The sequence below is a fragment of the Triticum aestivum genome, chromosome 5B, assembly GCF_018294505.1.
Source record: "Triticum aestivum cultivar Chinese Spring chromosome 5B, IWGSC CS RefSeq v2.1, whole genome shotgun sequence".
NCBI classification, from domain to species: Eukaryota; Viridiplantae; Streptophyta; class Magnoliopsida; order Poales; family Poaceae; genus Triticum; species Triticum aestivum.
The window spans coordinates 655,670,869-655,689,956 of record NC_057807.1 but is presented as its reverse complement, the minus strand read 5'-3'; the positions used below and the strand labels follow the sequence as shown (position 1 = coordinate 655,689,956).

Below are 19,088 nucleotides of genomic sequence, written 5' to 3'. Positions count from 1 at the left end.
TAGGCTAATGCCACTGGCTCCGAAGGCAACATGCATATGTAGGAGAAATTGTATATAGCTAGCTATACATTTGTCTATGTGTGAATTAATTAATATGGTGGTTTGTGAGACATTGATGATATATATATGCATGATTGGTTCTACTAGAAATTCTATATATATATATATATACGCATAACGTGTACAATGTGTAGTATCGTAAAATACCAGCAAACGAAAAAGAATTAAAATGGAAACACAAAATTAAATGAAAAAGAAATCATAAAACTAAAAAAAAAACCTTATAGTACTGATTGGTATTACCAACCGGTACTAAAGGGCTCCAGCCCCCCCGGAGTTGGCTCGTGCCACGTGGTTGCCCTTTACCACCGGTTCGTGCTGAACCGGTACTAAAGGGGGGGGGGGGGTTAGTGCCCACACTTTAGTGCCGGTTATGGAACCGACACTAAAGGGCCTTACGAACCGGTGCTATTGCCCGGTTCTGCACTAGTGACACCGCATACAACTACTACTCCGCCGCCCCGGCTTCCTCATTCATTTTAATTTGTTGACAACTAACTACCTAACCACGGAGAGAGGTCTGACATAATGCAGCTGCCACTCCTTTACAAAGTCCTAGCTAGCCATTTGACATCGCCCAGCAGCCAGCTAGCTAGCTTAAAGACAAAATTATCAGCATCTATCTGCCCTTGTTATGAGTTTTGGACCAGCATCCGACTGGTTAAGTACAAACTGACATGACATGATAAAAACCATATAAATGTTTATTTTATTTTCCCATGACAAGTTTTCGGTAACATCACACATTCATAAATATGCAACAAGATAAAGTAGTTGCCATGTATAACCTAGATAAGAAAACAAAATCATCCCGCATATGCTTCATTAGGTTCTGTGGTCTTTCTACAGATCTCGAACAAACTAGAAAATGTCATCCACACAGATGTCAAATATGAATTATCAGACTAGTGAATAATGTGACAAATACATATGGGCCTAATTGAGTTAGTGGTATATGCTATTTTTTTTGTTCTAGCTCCGCTATATTTTGAGAGTGGAAACCGATCCCAAATTGGAGGACCTTATCGGGCCAACTCTCTTCCCTGCTTTTAGAGAAAAAAATGCTTGCATCTTCGTGCATAAACAACGATTGATCGAGAAGAGAGATCTACTGCTGGTCCAGCCCAGACACGACCAACATCAGACACCATGCTATAGTAGAAAAATATTGGTTCTAATAAAAACAAGTAGCTCTCAACGGAAACTAAGAAACTATACCGTACCATCGTATCTTGATATTTAACTGAGCATGGAAAAAGAAATGTGCAATCGGTTAAATTAGTAGCTGGGAATTTCTTTGTTTGGACCTAAATCAAACATCACGCACTGGCCATGGAAAAAGAAATGTGTAATCGGTTAAATTAGTAGCTATTCCTTTCAACTTGTTAACAGGTTCCCCCCGAGTTGTCAATTACCCTTACAACAAAGGCACAACAGAAGAATCTTACAAGAAGAAGCCAAGACATGTCCCCATTTGCACATGAAAGTTGGAAGCCCTACTGACTTAACCAGCGACAAAATGTTGGAGGCATTATTGATTTAGCTAGCGGCAGTCATAGAAACTATTTGTGCATTACTTGTTGATTTAGCTTGTATTGATAAAGAAAATGCTGATTTTTTCTGACCAACCTACCTTACATTGAATTAGCCTGTTTTTTCGGATGTTAATTCTAAAACAAACACCTAATAAAGCATCAACAAGGACATACCTGCATCCATATACTTGCATCAACAAGGACATACCTTCATCTCTACTACATGCCTGCAAGTCCCCTAAGTAGAAAGAAAACTCATCAGTACGAGTTGTAGCATATATCCCAAGGTCTATTTCTGTGAAGAAAGAAAGCCCACAGCTCGGCCTGCTGACCACGACAAGACATGGCCGAGTAGCAGTGCATCATCGGAGCGGAACAGAACGGATGTATGCATCTGTTGCTTTGTAGATAAGGCGAGATGGACAATTGGGGAGCAGGTCGAGCGAGAGGAAGGGAGAACGCAGGGAGGAGGGATTGTATCCAGATTTATAGAGAGATGAGGGCACACGAAAGAAAGATGTTTTGGGGCATGCTCACTCATGTGACAACTCGGAATATGATAAAACAATTATGTGCCATCACAGGGGAATGAGATTCTGGATCATTTACATCACAACACTAGAGCCATATACATAGATAGGCGGCTCAGCCACGAAACAGGAAACCACCTATATAGTAAGTAGGTTTCCCAAGCATCTAGCCAGCCATTTACTTACACCACCTCGACAACAATCTCATTTGCTACAGCACGACCAAGAAAACAAAAAATATATAGTACAAATCTTCAGATTGCCATTTCATTTCAACACTAGCTACATGTACAAAATTGGCACCACCGAGGAAACTCTTTACCAAAGTCGCACGACAACGCAGACAATCTCAAGATCAGCATAGTCTCGCCCCAGGATGCTCGATTTGCTCCAGCAGCTCCTCGCAGCAATGCACAAGCTCCGCCTCAAACTTGGTGACTTCTCAAAACTGCACAGCATTTATCACTGAGGGTGAGATCAAGAACACTACACAAACATCATCATGAACTTGCATCACAAAATGATCCATAGCTTCAGATTCACATAATAAATCTTGTTCTATAATGATCCAGAAAGACAGCAGAAAATCTCACACCAAAATGTTGGCTGGCATCATCTCACCCACAAACACATAACCAAGCCGCAACAACATCGTCTTGACAAACCAGTGGCTTACCAATGTCGGAGTCAAAGAATAAGCCACCGGAGGGGCAGGGCACTCATTGAGCGCCGGTGTATGGCCGACGGACTTGCTGGTGATGTTGGGTGCCTTCTCCCCTGCTCAAACTACACGGCAGTCTCTTGTGCACCTGCACGAGGAGATCACATCAGGAAAGAAGACCATATCGGCCTGCAACAACAGTGCAGCACCCATACGAAAAGTATTGGAAGTTATGCATCTAGGGTTATGTAGTATTGCAGGAACATGGAGGTAGATATGGTCATAGAAAAATACACTTAAGGAAGATACTAGATGGTTTGAACCAAATATTATTGATGCATCATAACAGGAGATATCCTTTCAGCCATACAAAAAATTCATCTAGTAGTAAACACTAGAATGCCAGAACCTCGCTGAACAATCACTTATATAGAACACTGTCTGTCTACATTGTCTTGTGACTTGTCTACAATTCAAAAGTTATTTGCGTTTGTAGATCATGGCCGCAGATGATAGCCACGTAAACATGAGCCTGATATAGGCAGAACAACATTCTCAAGTAGGAGACAAATTTCCAATTTGAATTGTAAACGATCATGGCGGGAAGAACACATATCATGCACATTTTCTGATCAGATTTATTAAAGTGGAAAGCATAACCCCTTCATTGCAAAGTAAACAACACACCAAATTGATGAGTTTCCGGTAAGAGTTACATAAAAACCAAACAATTCACTCTCTAGAAAGTTGATATTGATTAGCAAACTATGAAGCCCTAGAAGTATCACCAAATAAAGAAACACCTAGTCAACACAGATCATGGTGGAGTGCACCACGCAACTTGTATTGTCGGGCGAACGAGCTCCCGCTGAAAGCAGTTGATGCAGAGCTCATGGGGGAAGATGGCATGCTTTGCTACTCATCATTGACAGAGACAAGGAGGTTCACTCTGTCCTCATTGCCAGAACATTTTCATAAGTTGTGATTCCTTGAAAATGGTGTAACAATGTGATAGGAACCCCCAAGAATGGCATATCATACAAGTAGAAAGTAGACGAACATGTCTCAGTAAACTAGTTCCAATGGCTAGACTAACAAGATCGGTAGCAAAATGAAGGCACATGGACGTTTTACCTATCTGAGAGCAGGAATTTAGGAATTACTCTTGAAACTCTAAAGGTTTGTCCCAGTCAATAACTAAAAGTCCATATGCCTCCCATGAAATAGCCAATTTTCTTCTCTGATGAAAATTGTCTACATTAGGCTATCTTAGCTCTTGATAAAGTAAATCCACTTTTATCACCGTGCACGTCCAGCTCCTTTACAATCTCTTCATTTAACCAAAAAGGGGACACTTTTAGTTACTAATCGTGGCAAGAATGTAGTAGTATTAGAGGAACAGAAATTCAACAGGTGAATTTAATCTACAAAGAAAAGCCAGTGTCTTCCTAAAGCTACTACTGTATATTTGGACCTTTTCCAACCAACTTTGTTTGGACTCTAAAGTTAAACAAAAATCTTTGTATTTAGACACTTTCAAACCAACTTGCGTGCTTTGATGAGTAGTCCTCTCCTCCTGTAACAGGACAGTGATTATTATTATTTTCCCATCAATGCCGGAATTACTGAAACCAACATCTTCCTAAAAGCTACTATTCCCATCTTTCTCCATCTCCCTTACACACATACACAGTACAATCATGCAATGCATCAGCCAACAGTGAAAAAAAGGCCTAGACTCGATGCACAAAAGGAGATGATTTTGTTTGGTAGACAAAACACGTGCGGTCACCAACTCAGGCAAATCAAGGATTCAGAAATTCACATGCACCCCAAATCTGGATTAAGCTATTCAGGATACAGAAATTAATTCATTCATGCACACAAAGTTCATCACGGCTCAATGGTTGTGGCCACACAGAGCATGACAGAGAGCAGATCAGTGGTAACAGTAGCTTACCTATGCCGTAGTCGAAGAACGCCAAAGGGGCGGGAGTAACGCGCCGGAGTGAGGGCTTGCGCATGCCATCGGACTCGCTGGTGATGTTGGGCGCACACAACTCGTGGTCTCCTGTGCACCTGCGTGAGGAAACCGCATCAGAGAAGAAGTAAAGTCATGCACAGTGTCCTTTTAGTTTGCAATACATACATGCTAGCTTGGCATCAACATGCAAAGCACTGCACTGGGTAACTAGTTCGATACAACTACACATGTTAGTTACATGAAAAAGGGAGGAATCAAATATGTCTTTTTGCAAGCTACAATTAGTGAATAATTAATATTTCTGTTGATTACATGCCAGCGGAACATCAAACCCATGTATAGTACCTAATATGTCCTTATAAAATCCTACGAAGACATTCAGAGTAGAGCATATCAACATTTATTTACTCTATTTGACAGATATTAAGAACTTAAAACTAGACATGGGCCATTACCCCTAGAGCAGGGGCAGTATAAAAAAGGGTTCCTTGCATGTTTCTGTCGATTACATGCCAAGATCGTAAATAAGAACAAACAAATAGAATATGCAGTAGCAGAAGGGCCTAACCAGCACAGGGACAAATTTGAACTTCAAGATCATCACAAACACAAGATTCTGGTTGCCGGAATACTGCCACGACAAAATCAAACCCTTAATCATTGACCTAACAGCCAACACCAGACTCAGAATTTGAATTAATTAATTAATTAATTACCTTGAGTGATGTCAGGCATGGCAACGCCAATATAGACCTCCATGAGATACTGGTACACGGGCAGCTTGCCAAGGCCACCGACGGCATGGAGCGCCTCCATGCCCATGTAGGTGGTGTTGGCCACTGTCACCGGGATCCCATGCCCCTGCACGGCCAGCTCCTTTGCAATCTATTCAGTTAACCAAGAAAGGGACCCTTTTAGTTACAAATCATGAGAAGAATGTAACTCTATCAGAGAGACAGAATTCAATAGGTGACTTTAATATACAAAGAAAAGCCAGTGTCTTCCTATAGCTACTACTCCCTCCGATCCCAAAATAAGTATCGTAGTTCTGAAGTAAGGTTAGTTCAACCTTAGTTCAAAACTGTGACACAAATTATGGATCGGAGGGAGTACTATGTATTTGAACCTTTTGTAAACAACTTGTGTTGGACGCTCCAGTTAACGGAAACTCTTTTATTTGAATGCTTTCTAATAGACTTGTGTGCTTTGGCAATTAGTCCTCTCCTCATATACCAGGACACAATGATTATTATCCCTCCCCCTCCCACCCCCATCAATACCAGAATTTCTAGAACAAGCAACTTCCTAAAAGCTGCTACTACCGCCTTTCTTTATCTCCCTCACATACATACACAGCACACCCATGCAATGCATAAGCCAATAGAGAAAAAAGGCCTGGACCCAAGAGGTGAGCCTAAACAAATCAGATCATGAGATACTACACACGATAACTAGCTAGGCTCATACACTAGCTGAATAAAGTCTCTTGCTTTATTAGGATTAAAAGACAACAGTGCAAGTAAATTTATAGTGCCCAATTCAACTTACCATGCCCTGGAAACAAGTTTTCTACCATTCCAGTCATACTACAACAACACAGACCATAAACATGTTCAACTTAAGGTATGCAATGAAGGAATTTAAAGATAACAACCCATTGCATAAACCAAGCAGTGCTATCTAATATTTGCAAATAGGAAGACCACTTTCTGGGTAACCAAGCAGTACTGTCCATGTCAGCCCTACAAAACTAAACTAAAAGCACGCTGAGGCAACAATCTAATTGACAGGTTGGCAAACAAAACCTAAACAAGGGTGATCGAATTGGCAACAAGTATGCATCAACACCCATATTCTACAAGCAAATTGACAGACTGACCAATGAAAGCTATAGAGGCAAGTATATAGCCAACATCACTATCTAGAATATAATGCATGGAGTTCTTAGTTACACCTAATCAAAAATCAAGACAAGCTCAACTTTCAGGAATGTTGATGCGTATTTCCATGTGCGTCTATAAGAAACTTAACGATTTTATCATGACACATGGAAATTTTACGTATCTGAAAGCAGAAAATTAGGAATTACTCTCCATCCTCTAAAGGTTTGTCCCAACCAATAATAAAAGTCCATCTGGCTCTCATGGAAGCGCTTTAGAGTTCCTAGAAGCTCTACTTCTTGTTTCCTCCAACCTAGAGCACTCTTATTTTAGTACATACGAAGAAACTCTGTCAAAACAAGCTATCACTCATACGAGACATCTAACTCGTAAGACTAGCCACTACTCAGACACCAATGAACATGAGAAACAAATAAGATCAGGCTACTTTTAATTTATGGCAACAAGAAAATAAGATCAAGCTATCTTAGTGCTTGATAAAATAAATCCACTTTTACCAAAAAGGGGACACTTTTACTTAACCGTGACAAAAATGTAGCAGTATCAAAGGAGCAGAAATTCAATACTCCTACAACATTGTACTAAAGTTAGTACAAAGTTGTACTAAATCAGCGACAATTTATATGGATTGGAGGGAGAAAGTGAATTTTATCTACAAAGAAAAGCAACTGTCTTTCTAAAGCGACTACAACATATTTGAACCTTGGCTAATCAATGTGTGTTGGACCTTAAGTTAACCAAAACTATTTATATTTGGACGCTTTTTAACCAACTTGTGTGCTTTGGTGAGTAGTCCTCTCTACCAGAAATTCAGAGTGATTATTATTTTCCGCCATCAATACCAGAATTTCTAAAATCAAAGTCTTCCTAACAGCTACTATTCCCATCTTTCTCCATCTCCCTTACACACATACACAGTACACCCATGCAATGCATCAGCCAACAGAGAAAAAAGGCCTAGACCAGATACACAAAAGGAGATGATTATATTTGGTAGATGACACCCATATGGTCGCCAACTCAGCCAAATCAACGATAATCCATTCAGAAGTTCACATGCACTCCAAGTCAACGATTAAGTTGTTCAGATTCAGAAATTAATTCATTGATGCTCACAAAATTCACCACGGCTTGTTGCCTGTGGGCACAAAGAGTAGGACTAAGAGCAGGGGAGAGGGAACGGAGGCTTACCTATGCCAGAGTTGAAGAAGCATACACCGGAGGGGCGGGAGGGAGGTGTCGAGTGAGGGCTTGCGCATGCCAACACACTCGCTGGTGATGTTGGACGCACACAACACACGGTTTCTTGTGCACCTGCGTGAGGAAATCGCATGAGGGAAGAAGTCAAGTTATGCATAGTACCCTTTTAGTTTGCAATACATACATGCTAGCTTGGCATTAACATGCAAAGCACTGCACTGGGTCGCTAGTTCGATACAACTACACATGTTAATTACATGAAAAAGGGAGGAATGAGATACTCCCCCCGATCCATATTACTTGTCGCTGAATCAGTGACAAGTAATATGGATCGGAGGGGGTATGTTATTTGGCGAGCTACAGTTAGTAAAAAAATATTTCTGTTGACTACATGCTAATGGAAGGAATCAATAAGGTACAGGTATATCTTTAATATGTCAATCTTGGGATCTGGTATGGTTGTTGGCAAATAAGGATCACATGTTTGGACTTCCAGTAATGTATTGTTCATCAAATTGTTTAGTTATGCAACCAAATATTATGAAGAACTCAATAACTGGGCACTGATGAACTAACTTGCATACACCACAAGGATAGATTATTGCACAGTTTAAAAAAATAGGAGACACTTATTTACTACAACCACTATCACAAAAGAATGCATGGCCAGAACCAAATCCTTAATCATTGACTGAACAGCCAACACCAGAACCCAACATGTCTCGATGGGCAGACCATCTCAAGGCGTAGGGAGAAATGAAGAGGACCACGGACTCACCAGAACCAAGGAAAAGGCAACCATCGCCACCGAACCAGTGTCATTGTGCTGCCGACAAAGCTGAGGTAGTGGCCAAGGAGGAGGCAATCTGCCAAGACATAGTAGCTGGACAAGGAAGTGATGATACAGCCACCGCCGTCCCCTCGGTACCGGCGCCAAAGCCAAAGGGCATGGCGGTGACCATCGTTCATTGGAAACAACACGCAAAGCACATGATGCATTAGTTGACATGAATCAAGGGAACTACTTAAGCACACATGACACATGTATGCTAGGCTGGCGTCAATCACTGTACTAAGTCAGTTTACTATGTAGTTTGCAAACAACAATCTATGTCACCGGGATCCCATGCCCCCTACACATCCATCTCTTTTACAATCTCTTCAGTTAACCAGAAAGCAGACACTTTTAGTTACCAATCATGACAAGAATGTAGCAGTATCAGAGGAGCAGAAATTCAATAGGTGATTTAAATCTACAAAGAAAAGCCAGGGTCTTCCTAAAGCTACTCCTATGTATTTGGACCTTTTCTAACCAACTTGTGTTTGGACACTTCATTTGACGAAAACTCTTTGTATGTGGACGCTTTCTAACCAACTTGTGTGCTTTCGTGAGTAGTTCTCACTTCCTATACAAGGACACAATGATTATTACTATTATTTCCGCATCAATACACGAATTTGTAAAACCAGCCTCTTCCTAAAATCTACTACTCCCATTTTATGCATCTCCCTCACTTACATGCAACGCACACCCATGCGATGCACAAGAGGAGATGATTTTATTTGATACACGACGCCTCTACAGTCGCCAACTCAGGTAATCAAAATAATCCATTCAGAAATTCATTCATGCACTCCAAATCAAGGATGAAGTTGTTCGGAATTTCGAAATAAATTCATTCTTGCACATGAAATTCACCAGGGCTCGACGGTCGTGGGCACACAGAGAATGAAAAAGAGCAGAGGAAAGTCACTGGCTTACCTATGTCAGAATCAAAAAAGAAGCGGCCATTGAAGGGGCAGGAGGGAGTGAGGGCTGGCGCACGCCAACGAATTTATTGATGATGTTGGGCTCACATAACAAATGTTCTCTTGTGCGCCTGCATGAGGAAACCACGTCAAGGAAGAAATCATGCATAATATCCATCTAGTTTGCAAGGTAAACATTTTAGCATGCATGAACATGCCAACACTGCATTAGGTCACTAGTTCGATACAATTGCAAATGTTAATTACATGGAGAAGGGAGGAATTAAATATGTTGTTTGGCAAGTTATAGTTAGTAAAAAAACTAATATTACTGTTGATTAGATGGCAATGGAAGGAATAAATAACATACAGTTATATTTTAAGGTGCCAAATCTTGGGACCTGGTATGGTTGTTGGCGATAAGGATTATATATTTGGACCTACAGTAACGTAGAGTTCATCAAACCACTTAATTAAGCAACAAAAAAAATATGGAGAACTCAATAACAGGGTGCTGTTCAACTAACTGAGCAAACACCAAAAGGATAGATTATATCACGGTTTATAAAAAATAGAGACGGAGTTTATTTGCAACAACAACTATCACAAAAGGATGTATGACCGCCCCACATTCCAAACCCTACCATAGAAATTACCATGGCTCGAAGGCCAAGATCACAGCACCTACTTGGCATGATGGCCCGGCACCACAGAGCATACTCTGAGGTCAAACAGAGACCTAATCAGCCAGTTTTACTAGACAGCGATGGCAACAAACAAATTGACAGGCTGACAATCGAAACCCAAAGAAGGGTGGTAGAATTGCACGATCAAATGATGCATCAACCCCCACATTCCGCAAGCATATTGACAGGCCGACCAATGAAAGCTATGGAGACAGGTATATAGCTCGACAAGTCTAGTCAATGCGTGTGCTAACATGGCCATCTAGAATATAAAGCTTGGAGTTCTTAATTACACATAGTTGATGCATACTTTCATGTGTCTATAAGAAACTAAACAATTTTGTCATGCCAAGGTTCTATGGATCTAAATAAACTCACAAGCAAGAAAACTATAGATACATGATACAAATGACAACAGGCATGCGCTCAACATAAGCCATGATACAATTGACAAACGACACGCGTGAGGAAACCGCATCAGGGAACAAGTCATGCATAGCATCCATATAGTTTGAAATACATAGATACTAGCTTGGCATCAACAAGCAAAGCACTGCACTGGGTAGCTAGTTCGATGAAACTACACATGTTACTTAAATGTAAAGGAAGGAATTAAATATGGTATTTGGCAAGTTATATTTAAGTGGAAAACTCAATAACAGGACGGCTGTTCAACTGGCAGAGCAAACATCACAAGGATAGATTATTGCAAAGGTCATTAAAACAATAAGACAAGAGTTTATTTGCTACAACCACTATCACAAAAGTATGCATGACCACCCCACAAGCCAAACCCTACCCTAGAAATTGCCACGGCTCAAAGGCCAGGATGATAGAATGGACTCGACAATATGGCCGAACACCACAAAGCATGGGGTAGATTAGGGAGGAGAGCGAGCGGTTACCTGGACCACGATAGAACGAGAGGTGGTCCAGCATTGTGATCACTGCCATCGCATGGGGAGAGAACGGATGCTAGATGATAATCAACAAGTCATGCACTTCCACACATGCAAGAACCCTGCAAATCATAATCACATCACTAGTAGATAAAATCATAGCTAAATTAGCAATTAAGGGTTAAATCCACTAATACAGTGAGACTAATTAATAATTATTATAAGATAATCACAGGAAGCATAAACATTGGCATCACAGATCAAGAATGAACTTGCATTGCATGTTAGCAGGTACAAGGATGCAATACAAATGCACAATCATATTATGAGATACTACACAGTACACATAATAACTAGCTAGATTTGTGAACTCGGACAACACCATCAGAGTTGAGACTCACACACTAGCTGAATGAAGTCTCTTCTTTATTAGGCTTAAAAGACAACAGTGCATGTCAATTTGCAGTGCCCTATTCAACTTACCATGCCCTCAAAACAAGTGTTCTTCCAGTCATACTACAACAACACAGACCCCTAAACATGTTCAACTTTGCATATGCCATGAAGGAATTTAAAGATGACAGTCCAATAGTACATTGCATAAACCAAGCAGTACTAACGATGCCATCTAATATTTGCAAATAGGAAGACTACTTTTTTGGTTATCATTGAATAAACTACAGTAATGTCCATGTCAACCTGACAAAACTGAACCTAAAGCATACTGAGGTCAAACAACCAGTTTTACTCGACAGTGATGTCAACAAAAAAATTGACAGGCTGACAAACGAAACCTAAAGATAGGTGATCAAATTGGGAACAAGTATGCGTCAAGCCATCAACACCCACATTGTACAAGCAAATTGATAGGCTAACCAATGAAAGCCCTAGAGGCATGTATCCCAACACATCTAGTCAATGTGCATGCTAACATCACCATCAAGAATATAAAGCTTGGAGTTCTTAATTACACCTAGTCAAAAGTCAAGAGAAGCTCAACTTTCAGGAAGGTTGATGCATATTTCCATGTGCGTCTATAACAAACTAATCGTATAAACTTGTCAGGATAATTTAATCAACCATGCAAGCTGACCAAGGACCGACAATATGCATCCAAAGTTAACAATTTAGTTATGCCAAGGTTATATATGGAACCAAATACACTCAAAGACAACAAAATTACAGAAACGCGCTCAACATAAGCCATGAAGGAATTTGCTGAAAACATCCCCATTGTACAAGCCAAACAACACTGTTCATATCATCTACTCCCTCCGATCCATAATAAGTGTCGCAGTTTTGAACTAACCTTAGTTCAGAACTGAGACACTTATTTTATATCGGAGGCAGTAATATTTAGATGAATACCATTTTCCTAGGTAACCATCATATAGGCTTAACAGTAAACAGTATTGTCCAGCATGAGTGCATGACACAGCAGAACTAGAAGTATACTGAAGTTAAACAGGGACCTAATCAGCTAGTTCTACAAGGCAGCAACGGCAACACCCACATCACATCTCACAAACAAATTGACAGGCTGACAAATGAAACCTAAAGGAAAAGCATGATCCAATTGACAGAAAGTACACTTCAACACCCACATGTCACAAGCAAATTGTAAGTCTGAACAATCAAATTTAAAAGCATGATCCAATTGAAAGCAAGTATACATCAATATGTCTGGTTCGTGTGCATGCTACCATCACCGTCTACTCTACTTATATAAAGCGCAGAGTTCTTAACTACTCAAAAGTGCACATGTTTGGGATATACCAAACACCAATAACAATTTACAGTACCAAACACCATGACGAAAAGGAACATCTCATCTCCAAAGTAGCAAAGAAGAAAAGGTGAAAAGAGATGCTACAGAATTGTCTGACCACAACAAGATTAGTGCGTTTGTAGCATTTGTGCCTATGTACAAGAACCCTAGGACTAGGAACCAAACAACCATACATATCAAGAGTAGATAAATCAGAGCATAGATTTTACCATGACTAATGAAAAAAAAGGTGAGGTCGAAAGGTCGTCCGATAGGAGACAAAGACTTTTTTTGTTCAGGTAATCATTATTTGATCATATATATGAACTATGCACTTGGATCATCATTCAACCTTGAAAAAACAGTTCCAGAGACAAACGAGAACGAAAAATAACAGAAATACCAAAGAAAACTCACAGAAACATGGTGCCTCAGAAGGAAGGCAGTAGGTTATGTAATCATTAGACACTTCACTGAGAAAGGTTCATTCACAGTAATCATCATCGATGACAAAACACATCAAATAAAGCTGATGATTAAGTAGCGAGCAAGATCATTGGCCTCATAGAGAAGATTAGATTGTTCCACATGAATAAAATTAAGACATATGCTTGTCGATAATTTAGTTTAATCCTCGGCCTCCAACAAACCAAAACACTAGCAGAAGCAAACCACTTAAAACGCAAGAACACATCAGTAGAAGGATCTAATGGGGGTGAAAGCATTTTGATCCAAAAGAGAAGACTCCGAATATGGGTGGTGATATAACAGAATGGTCGGCGAGGCAAGAAGATGTCAGTTATGACAAACGAGACCAGATATCCAGGGGCGGAGCTTCCTTGGAGCCAAAACGGGCCATGGCAAGCCCAGGATTTCTGTTGTTTTTCTATACTTATGCTGCACTTCCTGGCCCAGTCAACCGCATCGAGTATACATGATATAAGGTACGGTGACGATCGATCCAAGCCTCCAATCTCACACAAGTGCACACAGCAGGATGGGCCACATGCAGCCGCCCATGACTACCACCACCAACGGCATCCCGTGTAGGCGTCAGCGCGTCGCACAGCCAGCCCCTCTTGCTCACACACACTCGCAGATCGCACAGCATCATCACAAATGCACGCACACATGGAAGTCAGTATTCCATTGGTTGTACTGAGCATAATTAAGCATTTTATTAGTTATTCATATGTGGAAATAGAAGAAGATATTTTTCCTTGTGAATCAGCGGATGTTCGTACCTAATGCTTTATATTCTTTTGTTGAATGCATTTGAGTGTATGAAGTTCATTGAAACAAGGTAAAAGATGGTATCATGCCAGCGAGTAGCTTGCTAGTAACTGTTCGTTAAAATTAAATGAAAAACAAAAGGGACCGAGTAGTGACTAACGTCTAAAAATTTAGTGCTCTTCTTTAGCCTGGCCTGCCCAACTTTTTCTTTTAAGCTCTGCCACTGCAAATATCAATCATCACTGTCCTCAAACCCGATGCATAATCCCCCAAGAAGAATGAACAAAAGACAGGTTGACAAACAAGCACGCAAAATTGCTCCAGAGATAAAATCTTGCAGTTTCTAGTAAAAGCAAGCATGCTTTATACGCTGGAATGAGCTAGTGTCAGCTACAACAAACCACAATGTCCAGAACTTGAGAATTGCATAACTGACATTAAGGTAGCACTAATCCCCGCCGCTACAAGCTTGCAAAATCTTACTAAAAATGGAAAAACAAATGATTCAATTGCCAGGCTGACCAATGAAATCGAGAAGCATGATCCAACTGACAGCAAGTATACATCAAGATGTCTCATCAGTGTGTGTGCTAGCATCATCGTATACTCTACTCATATAATGTGCGGAGTTCTTAATCACTCAAAAGCGCACATATTTGGGGTATATCAAACACCAACAATGATTTACAGTACCAAACACCATGACAAAAAGAAACATCTCATCTCCAAATTAGTAAAAAAACAAAAGGTGAAAAAACATGCAGAAACACTAATGAGTTGTCTAACCACAACAAGCTTATTACTTTCGCAGCATTTGGGCCTATGTACAATAACCCTCTGAATCAAACAGCCATATTACCAGTAGATACAATCAGGGCATAAAATTTACCATGGCTGGATGGCCATGGGCACACAGAGCATGAGAGAGAGGGCAGATCAGAGGAACTGGTAGCTTACCTGCTTATCCATAGCATAAGAAGCACACACTGGAGAGAGGCGTCGGAGTGAGCGCAGGTGTAGGCCAGCGAAGTTGCTGGTAATGCTCTCCACCACGCACATCACAAGGCGGTCTCTTGTGCAGCAGACCTGAGTGCAAAAACCGCAGAAATTGCAAAGCTGGCCAATGAAATATAGAAACATGATCCAAATTGATAGAAACTATACATCAACATGTTTGGTCAGTGTGCATGCTAGCATCACCGTCTACTCTACTCATATTAACATCCAGAGTTTTTAGTTAGTAAAAATCACAGATATTTGGGGTATTACCAAACACCAATAACGATTTACAATAGCAAAGACCATGACAGAGAGGAACATCTCATATCCAAAGTAGCAAACAACAAAAGGTGAAAAGATATGCTAAAGAGTTGTCTGACCACAACAAGATTATTGCCTTCGCAACATTTGGGCCTATGTACAAGAACCCTAGGACTAGGAACCAAACAACCATATGTATTACAAGTATATCAGATCAGAGCATAGATTTTACCATGACTAATGAAAAGGGTGAGATTCAACACATGATGATGCCTCCACAATACACAAGGACAACACTTCTACCGATACACATCACAGTAAGCATAGGAGGAGATGTGTCAACCACATCAAAAAAAAAAGAAGTAAAATGGCGAGGGAAAGAATATCTTGACCTTGCATGGGGCGTCGTCATGGTCGACGTTGCCGTCCAGGCCAAGGTCTCATCAGCTCCAGCTGGGGCGTGGGGTCCCGGACATCAAAGGAGGGCGCCTACTGCAACAAATCAAGTAAAGAAATAAATGAGTGGGGTCTGAGAGAAGGAAGTAGATGAGGTACAAAGTGAAACACCATTCATTCATTTGGTGGCAAAAACAACCTACCTAGCTTAGCTAGTACATGCCCATCCATCATACTGCAGGAGCAAATATGACACTGAGTTAAATAGAACCGAAGTTGAACTTAGCTAGCGTCATACATACAGGAAGGAAGCAACCTAGGCAAATTAAATTACACAAGATACTGAGCTAGCTGGTAATCGTGGTGGATGAAACCAAAATTACACAGATCGGACCTCACCACACCACACGCACATCATATATACTGGAGCAAATATGATAACGAATAGGAACCAAAGTTCGAATATTTACCTGTTCAGAGTTGAGAGTTGAGCAATTTGATTGTTTATTCTGTAATAACGAGCAGACATGGAGCAAGAAAATAAACACCATTGATTGATTCGGTAGAAAAACAAGCTGGTTAGTTTCTATTCCTCAATATGAAAATGATGCTATCTTGATACAAGTTAATGAATTCATGGTGGCATCTTTTAGTAGGGTACAGATTTTACACAAGACATGAAAAATTGATGAGACAAGTAAAATAAAAAAAAATAATCAAGGGCCATCCCTCCGGTTGCATTCAATTAAGAAACAAACCACAACGAGTACCGCATGACACGTTTGAAAGCCTACAAGTTGCAGAACTAAAGAAAGAAAACAAATTTAAACTCCTGTTTGAAGAACTCGAACAGGTTTAGCAACATGCAGCGCCACAGAGGCATGAAACATGTAGACATATCATTATTATTACTACTCCCTCCGTCCCATAATGTAAGACGCGTTTTGACACTAGTGTAGTGTCGAAAGACGTCTTACATTATGGGACGGAGGGAGTATTATTTTAACTTGAAAGGAAGCTCGTTGTTTCCCTGTTGTATCTATCCACGACATGATTTTCCTCTGGTGAAGCGAGCATCAAACGGCAGAATCACAATCGAATTGGACATAAAAACTGAACTAAGACTGATGTGGTGTTATGTCCAGAACAATTGCACATCAGATGAGATGTGCAGGGTACAGAAAGAGGGGGTGGAGCTCACCAGGTGTGGAGGAGGGAGCAGCCATGAGGGCTCGTCGGGGACGGCCTCGACCACCTGCAGCAGCAGCAACCTGCACACAACACAAACAAACGCAGGAATCAGAAGATGGGGAGATGAATAAACAGAGAAGAGAAGGGGAGGACGGTAGGTATTCATTCATGCGCACCCGCCACAGTCTCAAGATCCGCGGTCGCCATGGGTGCGCGGCGCGCGTCGTGGAGGTCGAGGGAGAAGCGGAGTTTGTCGAGCAGTACAAGGCCATCCAGGAGACATAGCGGGGCGTCGGGGTTGGGTAGGTGTCGGAGAGGAGAGAACCAGCCGGAGTTGGGAGGCAACCGAAACCCTAGCCACGGGGGAGATCCGCGGGTGTCCGGGAACGGCGGATCCAGCCGCATGGATTGTCGCAGCGGCGCGATGAGTGTGCTGCCTGCCGGAGTTGACCACCGGAATTGGCCGGCCTAGACGGCGGCGACAAGAGAGAGCAGAGAGGGCGAGAGAAAAGAGAGAGACTTGGGTGAGTGGATGGGGTCGGATCTGCACGCCCACGGTGCACCTAGCACGAGGGTGAAGGGGGGGGGGGGGGGGGGGGGGGGCGAGGTGCGAGGTCCGCGGTAGTTGGGGAGACGGGGCGAGTGAATCGGGGGAGACGACGAGGTGGGATTTTTGTTGGCTCTCGATCTCACTCTTTCTTTTCTTTTTTTTTCTCCTCTTTTTGCATTTGTTTTGGTTTTGAAATCTGCGAGCGGGATTGAGATTTGGCGGCCCGCACGTGGGACGGCTGGTCTTGGATTTCTGAGGTTTGTAAGATTTTTGAGCATTTTCATTTTTTATTACTTTGGCGGCCATGGGTTTCATTTCATGCGAGAGTTTTCGGCAACCAATTCTGATTGGTCAGGGTTGAGCTCCCACCGATCGCCGCCTTCTTCCGGCCGATCTCAATTGCCCATCATTTTTCTTACAAATCCAATGGCAAACATCAAACTCATTTGTCAGGCTAGACCTTCCATGGTACGATGGTCTTTCTTCAATCGATCCCAACCATCTATTGATATATGATGCCGAACACCCCATGTCACATGGGTTGTGCTCACCTGCCGATAGCTAGGGTTGAGTTTGGACGGCCCTAAGGTGCGATGTCGGTTTCATTGGGCGGCCTGCATCTGCATCTGACATTGTTGACTTTTTCTCATCCGACATCCGTCGCCGCAGATCCGCGAAGGTCGAGGGTCGATGGGTAGCTGCTAGGGATGTGTGTCACTTGAGGCGGGGTGGCGTTGCCATCGGATGTGGAACCAATTGTTTGTGAATTTGCGGTTTAGTCTTTTTGTCTGTCATCTAATTAAATGGTCGTTTTCGTGCGCTAATGAATGAATGGCAGCAAAAGTAAATCCATCACCACTGCACGGCCAGCGCTTGATGTGGAGCTACATTCGATAAACGGAGGTGATGGCACTGTCTGTTAAACGTGTTGCTCTTCCAATGGTTATTCAATCGGATTCGACGACGACACCAACCGTTCTATCTTCTAATGAGCTGGACCCGGCGTTTGGGCATCTCATCTTAGAGATTAAGGACCTGATGGTAGGAAGGAAGTTTGTTCGTATGAAAAAATATAGGGACCAGAATAGAGTAGTAGATTTTGTGGTACAACCGATCATAGTACGATTTGTTGTCTAGCAAAAGTCATCCATGTATAGCTAAAAGTCCCAAAAAAAAATAGTAGGAGGAGGAGGAGCAGTATACATGTACATTGGGTTCCATTTTCTGATGGAGAAGAACTGGTGAACGGCGTGTGCGCGATTCGTTTATTCATTCATTTTATCCTTTCCATTGCTGCATTCATTTGATCCTTTCTAATACCACTCAACTCAGATTCATTTACTTTTGCACTTGCCCATGGTTTGATGGATTGAGAAATTTAGTGACATTAATTGCAACGAGGAATATCATATTTTCCATAAATCTCTTTTTTTTCCGGTAAAACATGATCATGATGAACGAGGAAGATTTTTAAAATGCCCGTGG

At 41.6% G+C, this 19,088-nt stretch overlaps 1 long non-coding RNA gene, 1 other non-coding gene and 1 pseudogene across 5 annotated transcripts; all 3 read right to left on the bottom strand.

Moving 5' to 3' along the window:
- Positions 1–2,150: 2,150 nt before the first annotated feature.
- Positions 2,151–17,619, bottom strand: LOC123113941 (uncharacterized). 4 transcript variants are annotated; one of them, XR_006456308.1, is made up of 14 exons: positions 17,230–17,619; positions 17,064–17,133; positions 16,066–16,097; positions 15,859–15,958; positions 15,164–15,292; positions 11,212–11,327; positions 9,991–10,060; positions 8,650–9,751; positions 7,863–7,985; positions 5,487–5,655; positions 5,339–5,401; positions 4,747–4,865; positions 2,802–2,934; positions 2,151–2,573 (listed from the first exon to the last, which is right to left on the bottom strand). It is a non-coding gene; the product is annotated as an uncharacterized lncRNA (long non-coding RNA). The 4 variants fall into 4 exon arrangements; XR_006456307.1 differs by lacking the exon at positions 9,991–10,060 and adding an exon at positions 16,333–16,371 and having other exon boundaries at positions 17,230–17,618; XR_006456306.1 differs by lacking the exon at positions 9,991–10,060 and having other exon boundaries at positions 17,230–17,617.
- On the bottom strand, positions 13,233–13,329 carry LOC123118149 (small nucleolar RNA snR60/Z15/Z230/Z193/J17). Its single transcript, XR_006457753.1, has one exon. It is a non-coding gene; the product is annotated as a small nucleolar RNA snR60/Z15/Z230/Z193/J17 (small nucleolar RNA).
- On the bottom strand, positions 13,715–13,797 carry LOC123118208 (uncharacterized; annotated as a pseudogene).
- Positions 17,620–19,088: the final 1,469 nt, after the last annotated feature.